This window comes from Arachis stenosperma, chromosome 2 (genome assembly GCF_014773155.1).
Source record: "Arachis stenosperma cultivar V10309 chromosome 2, arast.V10309.gnm1.PFL2, whole genome shotgun sequence".
NCBI lineage: Eukaryota > Viridiplantae > Streptophyta > Magnoliopsida > Fabales > Fabaceae > Arachis > Arachis stenosperma.
The window spans coordinates 50320649-50338039 of NC_080378.1; the positions used below are offsets into that span (position 1 = coordinate 50320649).

The following is a 17391-nucleotide window of genomic DNA, read 5'->3' on the forward strand; positions in this document are numbered from 1 at the left end:
AACATCAAAAGTGAATTATTAGAGCCTCCTCATGAATGGATACATTCCCCCACTTTATAGCCTCTAATCTGTGTTCTCTGGGCCAAAAATTGGGTCAGAAACAGCCCAGAAGTCACTTCCAGTGCTTTCTGGTCCGTACAGGTCGCAGAAAAGTGACGCGGCCGCATGGCTCACGCGGCCGCGCGGGTTGCGTTTCTGCCAGGTCACGCGTCCGCGTGACTCATGCGTTCGCATCGCCTGGTGTCGGGGCAGCTAGGGCAAATTATATATCAAATCGAAGCCCCGGACGTTAGCTTTCCAACGCAACTAGAACCGCATCGTTTGGACCTCTGTAGCTAAAGTTATAGCCGTTTGAGTGCGAAGAGGTCAGGCTGGACAGGTTAGCAGTTTCTCCAACTTATTGTATTCCTTCTACTTTTGCATGCTTCCTTTCCATCCTCTAAGTCATTCCTGCCCTATAATCTCTGAAAACACTTAACACACATATCAAGGCATCTAATGGTAATAAGAGAGGATTAATATTAGCAAGTATAAGTCCAAAGAAACATGTTTTCAATCAAAGCACATAATTAGGAAAGAAAATGTAAAACATGCAAATAGTATGAATAAGTGGATAAAGAGTAGATAAAAACCACTCAATTGAGCACAAGATATACCATGAAATATGGGTTTATCAATCTTCAACAATTCTTCTATTTATAACCCTCTTCTCATCTTCAATTGGATCAAGTAATTCGATGTGGGCCATGGCTGAAGCAGTTAGGTGAAGAGAGGTGCCAATTGTGCATTCTGGTCTTTAAAGTTGGAGTCAACGTTTTTGGTTAAACATTGAGCCAAACGTCCTTTGAAAAATGGTTTCTGGTTTGCTGTCATTGACGTTTGACTCAATGTTGGAGGGCTAACGTTCTGCTACCCACGCATACGCGTGCTGTGCGCGTCTGCGCGCTTGTGTCAAAATGCACATCCACACGTGTGCATCATGTACGCGTGCGCGCGAACGCTCAAAAGTTAAACTTGCGCATACGTGCCATAGATGCGAGGGTGCCATTATGCTTTTTCAAAATCATAATTTCAAATTTAAGATCGCACACGTTGGCTTTCACATTTGAGGCGTTTGGGGTCCAATGTTGCCTATCCACGCGTACGCGCCAGCTGCGCGTGCGCATGGATTGTCAGAAATCTCCAACCGCGCGTATGCATGTAGCACGCGTGCATGTTGCTACAATTTTCCAGAATCTCCAGAAAGCTCATTTCTTTACCACGTTGGGGGTAACATTGGATGTCCAACGTTACCTCCAACGTTAACACCCTTGTTGCACATCAAGTCTTGGGACGCTATTTTGTTCTCTTGTCAACGTTGCCAATTTCATATCTACTATAAACTATTATATATGGTTGGAAAGCTTTGAATGTTATCTTTCTAACCCAATTGGAATCAACGCAATTGGACATTCACAACTCATGTTATGCTCCTTTGAAGGGGATAGGGTCGCTGGCGTCGATGTGCAATGTTGGCACACCAACGTGGTCAAAAACGCCAGATTCTGGAGCTCAAACGCATTGTCCACCCCATACTATTATATATTGTTGAAAAGCCCTGAGTGTCTACTTTCCAATGCCATTGGGAGCGCATAGTTTGGAGCTTCACAGCTCGAGTTATACTCCATCGAAGATGTAGAGGTCAACCGGCCTTACTACAGGTTGGTACCATGTTTGTCTATGTACTTTTGGGGCCAGTTTTCTTCCTGAAATTAAGTATCCACCATGCAGTGCCATATATCTTGGAAAGCTCTAGATTCATACTTTTCAATGCTTTTGAAATCACCTCATTTGGAGCTTTATAGCTTAAGTTATTCTTATTTGAAGTATACCCATTCAGGCTATGAGGAGCAACGTTTCCAACAAACTTAACTAGGAGAATCAACAACACTATCTGAAATTCTAAGATCCTAGAGTTGCCAATCATTCTAAACTTCAAAGGATAAAGTGAGATGCCAAAACTGTTGATGAGCGGATAATTTATATGCTTTTTGGCATTGTTTTTAGTATGTTTTTAGTATGTTTTAGTTAGTTTTTATTATATTTTTATTAGTTTTTAGTTAAAATTCACTTTTCTGGACTTTACTATGAGTTTGTATGTTTTTCTATGATTTCAGGTATTTTCTGGCTGGAATTGAGGGACCTGAGCAAAAATCTGATTCAGAGACTGAAAAGGACTGCAGATGCTGTTGGATTCTGACCTCCCTGCATTCGAAGTGGATTTTCTGGAGCTATAGAAGCCCAATTGGCGCGCTCTTAACGCCGTTGGAAATTAGATATCCTGGGCTTTCCCGCAATATATAATAGTCCATACTTTGCCCGAGATTTGATGGCCCAAACTGGCGTTCCAAATCAGCTCAAAACTGCCCGGCGTTAAACGCCAGAACTGGCACAAGAATGGGAGTTAAACGCCCAAACTGGCACAACAGCTGGCGTTTAACTCCAAGAAAAGTTTCTACACATGAAAGCTTCAATGCTCAGCCCAAGCACACACCAAGTGGGCCCGGAAGTGGATTTTTATGTCATTTGCTCATTTCTGTAAACCCTAGGCTACTAGTTCTCTACAAATAGGACCTTTTGCTATTGTATTTTCATCTTTGGATCTTTGGATCTTTGATCATCTTTAGATCTTTGAATCTTTTGATCACGTTTGGGGGCTGGCCTCACGGCCATGCCTAGACTTTGTTCTTATGTATTTTCAACGGTGGAGTTTCTACACACCATAGATTAAGGTGTGGAGCTCTGCTGTACCTCGAGTATTAATGCAATTACTATTGTTCTTCTATTCAACTCAACTTGTTTTTGTTCTAAGATATTCATTCGTACCTAAGAACATGATGAATGTGATGATTATATGACACTCATCATCATTCTCACTTATGAACGCGTGCCTGACAACCACTCCCGTTCTACAAGCAAACAAGGCCTGAATGTTTATCTCTTGGATTCCTTAATCGGAATCTTCATGGTATAAGCTAGAATTGATGGCGGCATTCAAGAGAATCCGGAAGGTCTAAACCTTGTCTGTGGTATTCTGAGTAGGATTCAATGATTGAATGACTGTGACGAGCTTCAAACTCCTGAAGGCTGGACATTAGTGACAGACGCAAAAGAATCAATGGATTCTATTCCAACCTGATTGAGAACCGACAGATGATTAGCCGTGCCGTGACAGGGTGCGTTGAACATTTTCACTGAGAGGACGGGATTGTAGCCACTGACAATGGTGATGCCCAACATACAGCTTGCCATGAAAAGGAGTAAGAAGGATTGGATGAAGACAGTAGGAAAGCTACAACCAACATCTAAGTTTTATGTTGAACCCCCACATTTAAACTCTAAGTTTGGTGTTGGGAGGTTCTAACATTGCTCTGAACATCTGTGAGGCTCCATGAGAGCCCTCTGTCAAGCTACTGACATTAAAGAAGCGCTTGTTGGGAGGCAACCCAATGTTATATTTATCTAGTTTTTCCTTTGTTATTTTATGTTTTCTGTAGGTTGATGATCATGGGAAGTCACAAAATCAATTGAAAAAGCAAACACAGAATGAAAAACAGAAAGAAAAATAGCACTCCCTGGAGGAAGACATTGCTGGCGTTTAAACGCCAGTAAGGGCAGCAAATGGGCGTTTAACGCCCAGTTTGGCACCATTCTGGGCGTTTAACGCCAGAAAGGGGCACCAGACTGGCGTTAAACGCCAGGAAAGGGCAAGAAGCTGGCGTTAAACGCCAGAAAGGGGCACCAGCCCGGCGTTTAACGCCAGAATTGGCATAGAGAGCATTTTTGCTCGCCACTTAGTGCAGGGATGACTTTTCCTTGACACCTCAGGATCTGTGGACCCCACAGGATCCCCACCTACCCCTCTCTCCACCCCTATATAAACCCATCTTCACCCCCTCATTTTCACACAACCTAAACACTACTTCTCCCTTTGGCCGAATAACAAAGCCATCTCCATCTCCTTCATTTCTTCTTCTTCTACTCTCTTCTTTCTTCTTTTGCTCGAGGACGAGCATACCTTCTAAGTTTGGTGTGGTAAAAGCATTGCTTTTTATTTTTCCATAACCATTTATGGAACCTAAGGCCGGAGAAACCTCTAGAAAGAGGAAAGGGAAGGCAAAAGCTTCCTCCTCCGAGTCATGGAAGATGGAGAGATTCATCTCAAGGGTGCATCAAGATCACTTCTATGAAGTTGTGGCATTGAAGAAGGTGATCCCCGAGGTCCCTTTCAAACTCAAAAAGAGTGAATATCCGGAGATCCAACATGAGATCCGAAGAAGAGGTTGGGAAGTTCTTACCAACCCTATTCAACAAGTCAGAATCTTAATGGTTCAAGAGTTCTATGCCAATGCATGGATCACCAAGAACCATAATCAAAGTGTGAACCCGGACCCAAAGAATTGGCTTACAATGGTTCGGGGGAAATACTTAGATTTTAGTCCGGAAACTGTAAGGTTGGCATTCAACTTGCCCATGATGCAAGGAGATGAACACCCTTACACTAGAAGGGTCAACATTGATCAAAGGTTGGACCAAGTCCTCATAGACATCTGTGAAGAGGGCGCTCAATGGAAGAGAGATTCATAAGGGAAGCCGGTTCAACTGAGAAGGCATGACCTCAAGCCCGTGGCTAGGGGATGGTTGGAGTTTATCCAACGCTCAATTATTCCCACTAGCAACCGTCCGAAGTTACTATAGACCGGGCCATCATGATTCATAGCATCGTGATTGTAGAAGAAGTAAAAGTTCATGAGGTTATAGCCCAAGAACTTTATAAGGTGGCGGACAAGTCCTCTACCTTGGCAAGGTTAGCCTTTCCTCATCTCATTTGTCACCTCTGTTATTCAGTTGGAGTTGACATAGAGGGAGACACCCTCATTGATGAGGACAAGCCCATCACTAAGAAAAGGATAGAGCAAACAAGAGATCCCACTCATCATGAAATTCCTGAGATAACTCAAGGGATGCACTTTCCTCCACAAAACTATTGGGAGCAAATCAACACCTCCCTAGGAGAATTGAGTTCCAATATGGGATAACTAAGGGTGGAGCACCAAGAACATTCCATCCTCCTCCATGAAATTAGAGAAGATCAAAGAATCATGAGAGAGGAGCAACAAAGACAAGGAAGAGACATTGAGGACCTCAAGCACTCCATAAGATCTTCAAGAGGAAGAACAAGCCGCCATTACTGAGGTGGACCCGTTCTTTAACTTCCTTGTTCTTTATTTTCCTGTTTTTCGAAAATTATTCTTTATGTTCTATCTATGTTTGTGTCTTATGATCATTAATGTCTTAGTGTCTATGCCTTAAAGTTATGAATGTCCTATGAATCCATCACCTTTCTTAAAAAAATGTTCTTAATTGAAAAAGAGAAGAATTGCATGAATTCTGAATTCTATAACAGATTAATTATTTTGATGTGGTGGCAATACTTTTGTTTTCTGAATGTATCCTTAAACAGTGCATATGTCTTTTGAATTTGTTGTTCATGAATGTTGGCTCTTGAAAGAATGATGAAAAAGGAGACATGTTACTGAGGATCTGAAAAATTATAAAAATAATTCTTGAAGCAAGAAAAAGCAGTGAATACAAAAAAAAAAGAGAAAAAAAAGAAAAAGAAAAAAAATAATAAATAAAGTTGTGATCCAAGGCAAAAAGAATGTGCTTAAGAACCCTGGACACCTCTAATTGGGGACTCTAGCAAAGCTGAGTCACAATCTGAAAAGGTTCACCCAATTATGTGTCTGTGGCATGTATGTATCCGGTGGTAATACTGGAAGACAGAGTGCTTTGGGCCACGGCCAAGACTCATAAAGTATCTGTGTTCAAGAATCATCATACTTAACTAGGAGAATCAATAACACTATCTGGATTCTGAGTTCCTATAAAAGTCAATCATTCTGAATTTCAAAGGATAGAGTGAGATGCCAAAACTATTCAGAGGCAAAAACCTAAAAGCCCCGCTCATCTAATTAATACTGATCTTCATAGATATTTTTGGAATTCATTGCATATTCTCTTCTCTTTATCTTATTTGATTTTCAGTTGCTTGGGGACAAGCAACAATTTAAGTTTGGTGTTGTGATGAGCGGATAATTTATACGCTTTTTGGCATTGTTTTTAGTATGTTTTTAGTATGTTTTTGTTAGTTTTTATTATATTTTTATTAGTTTTTAGTTAAAATTCACTTTTCTGAACTTTACTATGAGTTTTTGTGTTTTTCTGTGATTTCAGGTATTTTCTGGCTGGAATTGAGGGACCTGAGCAAAAATCTGATTCAGAGACTGAAAAAGACTGCAGATGCTGTTGGATTCTGACCTCCCTGCACTCGAAGTGGATTTTCTGGAGCTACAGAAGCCCAATTGGCGCGCTCTCAATGGCGTTGGAAAGTATACATCCTGGGCTTTCCATCAATGTATAATAGTTCATACTTTGCCCGAGATTTGATGGCCCAAACTGGCGTTCCAAATTAGCTCAAAACTGCCCGGCGTTAAACGACGGAATTGGCACAAGAATGGGAGTTAAACGCCCAAACTGGCAGAAAAGCTGGCGTTTAACTCCAAGAAAAGTTTTTACACATGAAAGCTTCAATGCTCAGGCCAAGCACACACCAAGTGGGCCCGGAAGTGGATTTTTATGTCATTTACTCATTTCTGTAAACCCTAGGCTACTAGTTCTCTACAAATAGGACCTTTTGCTATTGTATTTTCATCTTTGGATCTTTGGATCTTTGATCATCTTTAGATCTTTGAATCTTTTGATCACGTTTGGGGGCTGGCCTCACGGCCATGCCTAGACTTTGTTCTTTTGTATTTTCAACGGTGGAGTTTCTACACACCATAGATTAAGGTGTGGAGCTCTGCTGTACCTCGAGTATTAATACAATTACTATTGTTCTTCTATTCAACTCAGCTTGTTCTTGTTCTAAGATATTCATTCGTACCCAAGAACATGATGAATGTGATGATTATGTCACACTCATCATCATTCTCACTTATGAACGCGTGCCTGACAACCACTCTGGTTCTACAAGCAAACAAGGCCTGAATGTTTATCTCTTGGATTCCTTAATCGGAATCTTCGTGGTATAAGCTAGAATTGTTGGCGGCATTCAAGAGAATCCGGAAGGTCTAAACCTTGTCTGTGGTATTCTAAGTAGGATTCAATGATTGATTAACTGTGACGAGCTTCAAACTCCTGAAGGCTGGGCGTTAGTGACAGACGCAAAAGAATCAATGGATTCTATTCCAACCTGATTGAGAACCGACAGATGATTAGCCGTGCCGTGACAGGGTGCGTTGAACATTTTCACTGAGAGGACGGGATTGTAGCCACTGACAATGGTGATGCCCAACATACAGCTTGCCATGGAAAGGAGTAAGAAGGATTGGATGAAGACAGTAGGAAAGCAGAGAGACAGAAGGGACAAAGCATCTCCATGCGCTTATCTGAAATTTTCACCAATGAATTACATAAGTATCTCTATCCTTGTTTTATGTTTTATTCATAAATCATCCATAACCATTTGAATCTGCCTGACTGAGATTTACAAGGTGACCATAGCTTGCTTCATACCAACAATCTCCGTGGGATCGACCCTTACTCGCGTAAGGTTTATTACTTGGATGACCCAGTGCACTTGCTGGTTAGTTGTGCGAAGTTGTGAAATTATGTTTAGACCATGGTATTGAGCACCAAGTTTTTGGAGCCATTACCGGGGATTGTTTAAGTTGTGAAAAGTAGAGATCACAATTTCGTGCACCAACTGTTCAGAAGCAAAAAGCTACAAGTCCCGCACATCTAATTAGAATTAATATTCATTGATATTCTGAGATTTATAGTATGTTCTCTTCATTTTATCCTATTTTATTTTCAGTTGCTTGGGGACAAGCAATAATTTAATATTGGTGTTGTGATGAGCGGATAATTTATACGCTTTTTGACATTATTTTTAGGTAATTTTTAGTAGGATCGAGCTACTTTTAGGGATGTTTTCATTAGTTTTAATGTAAAATTCACATTTCTGGACTTTACTATGAGTTTGTGTGTTTTTCTGTGATTTCAGGTATTTTCTGGCTGAAATTGAGGGACCTGGGCCAAACTCTGATAAGAAGGCTGACAAAAGACTGCTGATGCTGTTGGATTCTGACCTTCCTACACTCGAAATGAATTTTCTGGAGCTACAGAACTCCAAATGGCGCGCTCTCAACGGCGTTGGAAAGTAGATATCCAGAGCTTTCCAGAAATATATAATAGTCCATACTTTATTCGATATTAGATGACGTAAACTGGCGCTCAATGCTAGTTCCATGCTGCATTCTGTAGTCAAACGCCAGAAACACGTCACGAACCAGAGTTGAATGCCAAAAACACATTACAACTTGGCGTTCAACTCCAAAAGAAGCCTCTGCACGTGTAAAGTTCAAGCTCAGCCCAAGCACACACCAAAGTGGGCCCCGGAAGTGGATTTCTGCATCAATTACTTATCTCTGTAACCCTAGTAGCTAGTTTTAGTATAAATAGAACATTTTACTATTGTATTAGGGGTCCTTCTCCCTATTTTCGAATTCATATCACAATTTGGGGGCTGGACATTCGGCCATGCCTGGACCATCACTTATGTATTTTCAACGGTGGAGTTTCTACACACCATAGATTAAGAGTGTGGAGCTCTGCTGTACCTCGAGTTTTAATGCAATTACTACTATTTTCTATTCGATTCAGTTTATTCCTGTTCTAAGATATTCGTTGCACTTCACAATGATGAATGTGATGATCCGTGACACTCATCATCATTCTCACCTATGAATGCGTGACTGACAACCACCCCCGTTCTACCTTAGACCGAGCGTATATCTCTTGGATTCCTTAATCAGAGTCTTCGTGGTATAAGCTAGAATTGATGGCGGCATTCATGAGAATTCAAAAAGTCTAAACCTTGTCTATGGTATTCCGAGTAGGATTCAGGGATTGAATGACTGTGACGAGCTTCGAACTCGCGATTGTTGGGCGTGATGACAAACGCAAAAGAATCAATGGATTCTATTTCGATATGATCGAGAACCGACAGATGATTAGCCGTGCCGTGACAGAGCATTTGGACCTTTTTCCCTGAGAGGATGGGATGTAGCCATTGACAACGGTGATGCCCTACATACAGCTTGCCATGGAAAGGAGTAAGAAGGATTGGATGAAGGCAGTAGGAAAGCAGAGATTCAAAAGGAGCACAGCATCTTCATACGCCTATCTGAAATTCCCACCAATGATTTACATAAGTATTTCTATCTTTATTTTTCGTTTATTTATTATTATTATTCGAAAACTCCATAACCAATTATTATCCGCCTAAATGAGATTTATAAGATGACCATAGCTTGCTTCATACCAACAATCTCCGTGGGATCGACCCTTACTCACGTAAGGTTTATTACTTGGACGACCCAGTGCACTTGCTGGTTAGTTGTGCGAAGTTGTGAAGTTATGTTTGGACCATGGTATCATGCACCAAGTTTTTGGCGCCATTACCAGGGAAAGAACGAACATGAATGCCATCATTAGATATCACAATTTTTCCTATCAAGTTTTTGGCGCCGTTGCCGGGGATTGTTCGAGTTTGGACAACTGACGGTTCATCTTGTTGCTCAGATTAGGTAATTTTCTTCTTGTTTTATTTTCGAAAAAAAAAATTCTTTTTGTTTTCGAAAATTATTCAAAATTTTTAAGAATGAATTCTAAAGTTTCATTGTAACATGTTGAAGCCTGGCTGGCTGTAAAGCCATATCCAAATTCTTTTGGATTGAGGCTTCCACTTGTCAACATAAAAGGCCTGTATATGGAGTTGGATGAAGTATCAGCTGTTGCATGCCTGATTTATATCCTAAAGCTGGCTGGCTATTAAGCCATGTCCAACCCTTGGATTGGAGCTTTAGGCTAACATTGAAAGATTCCTGAAATTCTTATTAAAAATTTTGAATTTCTTATTTTCTTTTTCCTATATGTTTTTCAAAAAAGAAATATAAAGAAAATACAAAAAATCATAAAATCATAAAAACCAAAAATATTTTATGATTCTTGTTTGAGTCTTGTGTTATGTTTTAAGTCTGGTGTCAATTGCATATTCATCTTGTTTTTGCATTTGTCGAAAATTCATGCATTCATAGTGTTCTTCATGATCTTCAAGTTGTTCTTGGTAAGTCTTCTTGTTTGATCTTTAAATTTTCTTGTTTTGTGTTGTATGATATTTTTCATGTGCATTTTTGCATTCATAGTGTCTAAACATGAAAGATTTCTAAGTTTGGTGTCTTGCATGTTTTCTTTGCATCAAAAAATTTTTTTTCAAAAATATGTTCTTGATGTTCATCATGATCTTCATAGTGTTCTTGGTGTTCCTCTTGACATTCATAGTGTTCTTGCATGCATCATTGGTTTTGATCCAAAAATTTTCATGTTTTGGGTCATTTTTATGTTTTTCCCTCTCATCATTAAAAATTCAAAAATAAAAAAAATATATTTTCCTTATTTCTCTCAAAATTTCGAAAATTTGAGTTGACTTAGTCAAAAAATTTTTAAAAAAACTTAGCTATTTCTTAAAAGTCAAGTCAAATTTTCAATTTTAAAAATAATATCTTTTCAAATCTTTTTCAAAAATCAAATCTTTTTCATTTTTTTATTATTTTCGAAAATTTTAAAATTATTTTCAAAATCTTTTTCTTATCTTTACTTCAAAATCTCAAAAACTTTACTAACAATTAATGAGATTGATTCAAAAATTTGAAGTTTGTTACTTTCTTGTTAAGAAATGTTCAATCTTTAAATTCTAGAATCATATCTTTTAGTTTCTTGTTAGTCATGTAATCAAATTTTAATCTTAAAAATAAATTCTTTTTCAAAATATCTTTTCTATCATATCTTTTTCAAAATTTTATCTTTTTCAAAAATTTGATTTCAAAATATCTTCCAACTTCTTATCTTTTCAAAATTAAATTTCAAATCTTTTTCAACTAACTAGTTGACTCTTTGTTTGATTAACTATATCTTATCTTTTTCAAAACCACCTAACTACTTTCCACTCTCTAATTTTCGAAAATTACCTCCCTCTTTTTCAAAATTCTTTTAATTAACTAATTATTTTAAATTTTAATTTTTAATTTTAATTCTTCTTTTAATTTTTGAAAATTACTAACCCTTTTTCAAAATTAATTTTCGAATTCTCTCCCTCTCATCTCCTTCTATTTATTTATTTATTTACTAACAATTCTCTTCATCTCAAAGAATCTGAACCTATCTTTACCCTTGTGTTTGGATTTTTGACTCTTTACCTTCTTTTATTCCCTTCTTCTTCTACTAACATAAAGGAATCTCTCTACTGTGGTAAAGAGGATCCCTATTATTATTTTATGTTCCCTATTCTTTTTCATATGAGCAGGAGCAAGGACAAGAATATTCTTGTTGAAGCAGATCCTGAACCTGAAAGGACTCTGAAGAGGAAACTAAGAGAAGCTAAATTACAACAATCCAGAGACAACCTTACAGAAACTTTCAAAAAAGAAGAGGAGATGGCAGCCAAAAATAATAATGCAAGAAGGCTGCATGGTGATTACACTACACCTACTTCCAAGTTTGATGGAAGAAGCATCTCAATCCCTGCCATTGAAGCAAACAATTTTAAGCTAAAACCTCCACTAGTTGCTCAACTGCAACAGAACTGCAAGTTCCATGGACTTCCATCAGAAGATCCCTACTAGTTTTTAACTGAGTTCTTGCAGATCTGTGAGACTGTTAAGACTAATGGAGTAGATCCTGAAGTTTACAGGCTCATGCTTTTTCCCTTTGCTGTGAGAGACATAGCTAGAATATGGTTGGATTCACAACCTAAAGATAGCCTGGACTCATGGAATAAGCTGGTTGCAGCCTTTTTGGCTAAGTTCTTTCCTCCTCAAAAGTTGAGCAAGCTCAGAGTGGATGTTCAGACCTTCAAACAAAAAGATGGTGAATCCCTCTATGAAACTTGGGAAAGATACAAGCAGATGACCAAAAGGTGTCCTTCTGACATGCTTTCTGAATGGACCATTTTGGATATATTCTATTATGGTCTATCTAAATTCTCTAAGATGTCAGTGGACTATTCTGCAGGTGGATCCATTCACCTAAAGAAAATGCCTGCAGAAGCTCAATAACTCATTGACATGGTTGCAAATAACCAATTCATGTACACTTCTGAGAGGAATTCCGGGAATAATGGGACGCCTCAGAGGAAGGAAGTTCTTGAAATTGATGCTCTGAATGCCATATTGACTCAAAATAAAATGTTGACTCAGCAAGTCAACATGATTTCTCAAAGTCTGAATGGATGGCAAAATGCATCCAACAGTACTAAAGAGGCATCTTCTGAAGAAGAAGTTTATGATCCTGAGAACCCTGCAATAGCAGAGGTAAATTATATGGGTGAACCTTATGGAAACACCTATAATTCATCATGGAGAAATCATCCAAATTTCTCATGGAAGGATCAACAAAAGCCTCAACAAGGCTTTAATAATGGTGGAAGAAATAGGCTCAGCAATAGCAAGCTTTATCCATCATCTTCTTAGCAACAGACAGAGATTCTGAGCAGAGCACTTCTAATTTAGCAAACATGGTCTCCGATCTGTCTAAGGCCACTTTAAGTTTCATGAGTGAAACAAGGTCCTCCATAAGAAATTTGGAGGCACAAGTGGGCCAGCTGAGTAAAAAAATCACTGAAACTCCTCTTAGTACTCTCCCAAGCAACACTGAAGAGAATCCAAAAAGAGAGTGCAAGGCCATTGACATAATCAACATGGCTGAACCTAGAGAGGAAGGAGAGGACATGAATTCCAATGAGGAAGACCTCACGGGACGTCTCTCAAGCAAGAAGGAGTTCCCTATTGAGGACCTAAAGGAATCTGAGGCTCATATAGAGACCATAGAGATTCTATTAAACCTCCTTCTGCCATTCATGAGCTCTGAAAACTATTCTTCCTCTGAAGAGGATGAAGATGTAACTGGAGAGTAAGTTGCACAATATCTAGGGGCCATCATGAAGCTGAATGCCAAATTGTTTGGTAATGAGACTTGGGAAGGTGAACCTCCCTTACTCATTAATGAACTAGATACATATATTCAACAAACTTTACCTCAAAAGAGACAAGATCCTGGCAAATTCTTAATACCATGTACCATAGGCACCATGACCTTTGAGAAGGCTCTGTGTGACCTAGGGTCAGGCATAAATCTTATGCCACTCTCTGTAATGGAGAAGCTGGGGATCATTGAGGTACAGCCTGCCATATTCTCATTGCAAATGGCAGACAAGTCAGTAAGACAAGCTTATGGATTGGTAGAGGACGTGTTGGTAAAGGTTGAAGGTCTTTACATCCCTGCTGATTTCATAATCTTAGACACTAGGAAGGAGGAGGATAAATGCATCATCCTTGGAAGACCTTTCCTAGTCACAGCAGGAGCTGTGATAGATGTTAACAGAGGAGAATTAGCCCTTCAATTGAATGGGGACTACCTTGTGTTTAAGACCCAAGGGTGTTATTCTTTAACAATGGAGAGGAAGCATGAAAAGCTTCTCTCAGTACAGAGTCAAACAGAGCCCCACAATCAAACTCTAAGTTTGGTGTTGGGAGGCCACAGCCAAACTCTAAGTTTGGTGTTGAATCTCCACATCCAAACTCTAAGTTTGGTGTTGGGAGTCTACAACATTGACCTGATCACCTGTGAGGCTCCATGAGAGCCCACTGTCAAGCTAATAACATTAAAGGAGCGCTTATTGGGAGGCAACCCAATTTTTATTTATCTAATTTTATTTTTCTTTTATTGTTATTTTATGTTTTATTAGGTTCATGATCATGTGGAGTCACAAAATAAATACTAAAATTAAAAACAGAATCAAAAACAGCAGAAGAAAAAGCACACCCTGGAGGAAGGACTTAGTGGCGTTTAAACGCCAGTAAGGAGCATCTGGCTGGCGTTCAATGCCAGAACAGAGCATAGATCTGGCGTTGAACGCCAGAAGCAAGCAACGTCCTGGCGTTTAAATGGCAGGAATACACCCTGAGGAGAGCTGGCGCTGAATGCCAGAAACAAGCATGGAACTGGTGTTCAACGCCAGAAACATGCTGCAAATGGGCGTTGAACGCCCAAAACAAGCATGAAGCTGACGTTCAACACCAGAAACAAGCATCAATCTGGCGTTGAACGCCAGGATTGCATGCAGAGGGCGTTTTACATGCCTCATTGGTGCAAGGATGTAAATCCTTGACACCTCAGGATCTGTAGACCCCACAGGATCCCTACCTACCTCAATTCATCTTCTCTCCTCTTCACACAATCTAATAACACTCTTCCCCAAAATCCTTCACCAATCACCTCAATCTCTTTTCCCTATCACCTCTTCACCACTCACATTCATCCACTCTTCCCCATAAACCCCACCTACCTTCAAAATTCAAAATCTCTTTCCCACCCAAACCCACCCTAAATAGCCGAACCTACTCCCTCTCCCTTCACTATATAAAGCCCTCTATCCTTCTTCATTTTCACACACCACAAACCTCTCTTCTTCACCTTGGCCGAAACCACACACTTCTCCCTTTCCTCCATATTTTCTTCTTCTTCTTCTTCTTCTTCTTCTTCTTTCTTCTCTTACTCGAGGGTGAGCAATATTCTAAGTTTGGTGTGGTAAAAGCATAGCTTTTTGTTTTTCCATAACCATTGATGGCACCTAAGGCCGGAGAAACCTCTAGAAAAGGGAAAGGGATGACAAAAGCTTCCACCTCCGAGTCATGGGAGATGGAGAGATTCATTTCCAAAGCCCATCAAGACTACTTCTATGATGTTGTGGCCAAGAAAAAGGTGATCCATGAGGTCCCTTTCAAGCTCAAGAAAAATGAGTATCCAGAGATCCGACATGAGATCCAAAGAAGAGGTTGGAATGTTCTGACCAACCCCATTCAACAAGTCGGAATCTTAATGGTTCAAGAGTTCTATTCCAATGCATGGATCACTAGGAACCATGATCAAAGTGTGAACTCGAATCCAAAGAATTATCTTACAATGGTTCGGGGGAAATACTTAGATTTTAGTTCGGAAAATGTAAGGTTGGTATTCAACTTGCCCATGATGCAAGGAGATGCATGCCCCTACACTAGAAGGGTCAACTTTGATCAAAGGTTGGACCAAGTCCTTATGGACATATGTGTGGAAGGAGCTCAATGGAAAAGAGACTCCAAAGGCAAGCCGGTTCAATTAAGAAGACTAGACCTCAAGCCTGTGGCTAGAGGATGGTTGGAGTTCATCCAATGCTCCATCATCCCCACTAGCAACCGATCCGAAGTTACTATGGATCGGGCCATCATGATTCATAGCATCATGAATGGAGAGGAAGTAGAAGTTCATGAAGTCATCTCCCTTAAATTCTACAAAATAGCCGAAAAGTCCTCCATCATGGCAAGGCTAGCTTTTCCTCATCTTATCTGCCATCTATGTTACTCAGCTGGAGTTATCATAGAAGGAGACATCTCCATTGAGGAGGATAAGCCCATCACTAAAAAGAGGATAGAGCAAACAAGAGACCCCACTCATGGATCCCAAGAGACGCATAAGGAAGCTCATCACCAAGAAATCCTAGAAATGCCTCAAGGGATGCACTTTCCTCCCAACAATTATTGGGACAACTCAAAACTTCTCTAGAAGACTTGAGTTACAATATGGATCAATTAAGGGTGGAACATCAAGAGCACTCCATCATTCTCCATGAAATTAGAGAAGATCAAAGAGCAATGAGGGAGGAGCAACAAAGGCAAGGAAGAGACATAGAAGGGCTTAAGGACATCATTGGTTCTTCAAGAAGAAAGCGCCACCATCACTAAGGTGGACTCATTCCTTATTCTTAATTCTCTATTTTTCGGTTTTTATGCTATATGTTTGTTTATATTTTGTGTCTTTACTTCATGATCATTAGTACGTAGTAACTATGTCTTAAGGCTATGAATAAATCCATGAATCCTTCACCTCTCTTAAATGAAAAATGTTCCTAATTCAAAAAGAACAAGAAGTACATGAGTTTCGAATTCATCCTTGAAATTAGTTTAATATTGATGTGGTGACAATACTTTTTGTTTTCTAAATGAATGCTTGAACAGTGCATATTTTTGATCTTATTGTTTATGAATGTTAAAATTGTTGGCTCTTGAAAGAATAATGAACAAAGAGAAATGTTACTGATGATATGAAAAATCATAAATTTGATTCTTGAAGCAAGAAAAAGCAGTGAATAGAAAAAGCTTGCGAAAAAAATTGGCAAAAAAAATAGAAAGAAAAAAGAAAAAGCAAGCAGAAAAAGCCAATAGCCCTTAAAACCAAAAGGCAAGGGTGAAAAGGATCCAAGGCTTTGAGCATCAATGGATAGGAAGGTCCAAGGAAATAAAATCCAGGCCTAAGCGGCTAAATCAAGTTGTCCCTAACCATGTGCTTGTGGCATGCAGGTCCAAGTGAAAAAGAGTGTGCTTAAGAGCTTAAGAGTGGATAAAGTCGTGATCTAAAGCAAAAAGAGTGTGCTTAAGAGCTCTGGACACCTCTAACTGGGGACTTTAGCAAAGCTTAGTCACAATCTGAAAAGGTTCACCCAGTCATGTGTCTATGGCATTTATGTATCCGGTGGTAATACTGGAAAACAAAGTGCTTAGAGCCACGGCCAAGACTCATCAAAGTAGCTGTGTTCAAGAATCAACAAACTTAACTAGGAGAATCAATAACACTATTTGAAATTCTAAGTTCCTAGAGATGCCAATCATTCTAAACTTCAAAGGATAAAGTGAGATGCCAAAACAGTTCAGAAGCAAAAAGCTACAAGTCCCGCTCATCTAATTAGAATTAATATTCATTGATATTCTGAGATTTATAGTATGTTCTCTTCTTTTTATCCTATTTGATTTTCAGTTGCTTGGGGACAAGCAACAATTTAAGTTTGGTGTTGTGATGAGCGGATAATTTATACGCTTTTTGGCATTGTTTTTAGGTAATTTTTAGTAGGATCTAGCTACTTTTGGGGATGTTTTCATTAGTTTTTATGTAAAATTCACATTACTGGACTTTAATATGAGTTTGTATATTTTTCAGTGATTTCAGGTATTTTCTGGCTAAAATTGAGGGACCTGGGCAAAACTCTGATAAGAAGGCTGACAAAAGACTGCTGATGATGTTGGATTCTGACCTCCCTACACTCGAAATGGATTTTTTGGAGCTAAAGAACTCCAAATGGAGCGCTCTCAATGGCCTTAGAAAGTAGACATTCAGAGCTTTCCAGCAATATATAATAGTCTA

General features: G+C 39.3%; 1 non-coding gene across 1 annotated transcript; it reads right to left on the minus strand.

Annotated features, from left to right (window-relative positions):
- Nucleotides 1–11990: 11990 nt before the first annotated feature.
- On the minus strand, nucleotides 11991–12094 carry LOC130964156 (small nucleolar RNA R71). The gene has a single exon (XR_009080263.1). It is a non-coding gene; the product is annotated as a small nucleolar RNA R71 (small nucleolar RNA).
- Between the last annotated feature and the right edge of the window lie 5297 nt (nucleotides 12095–17391).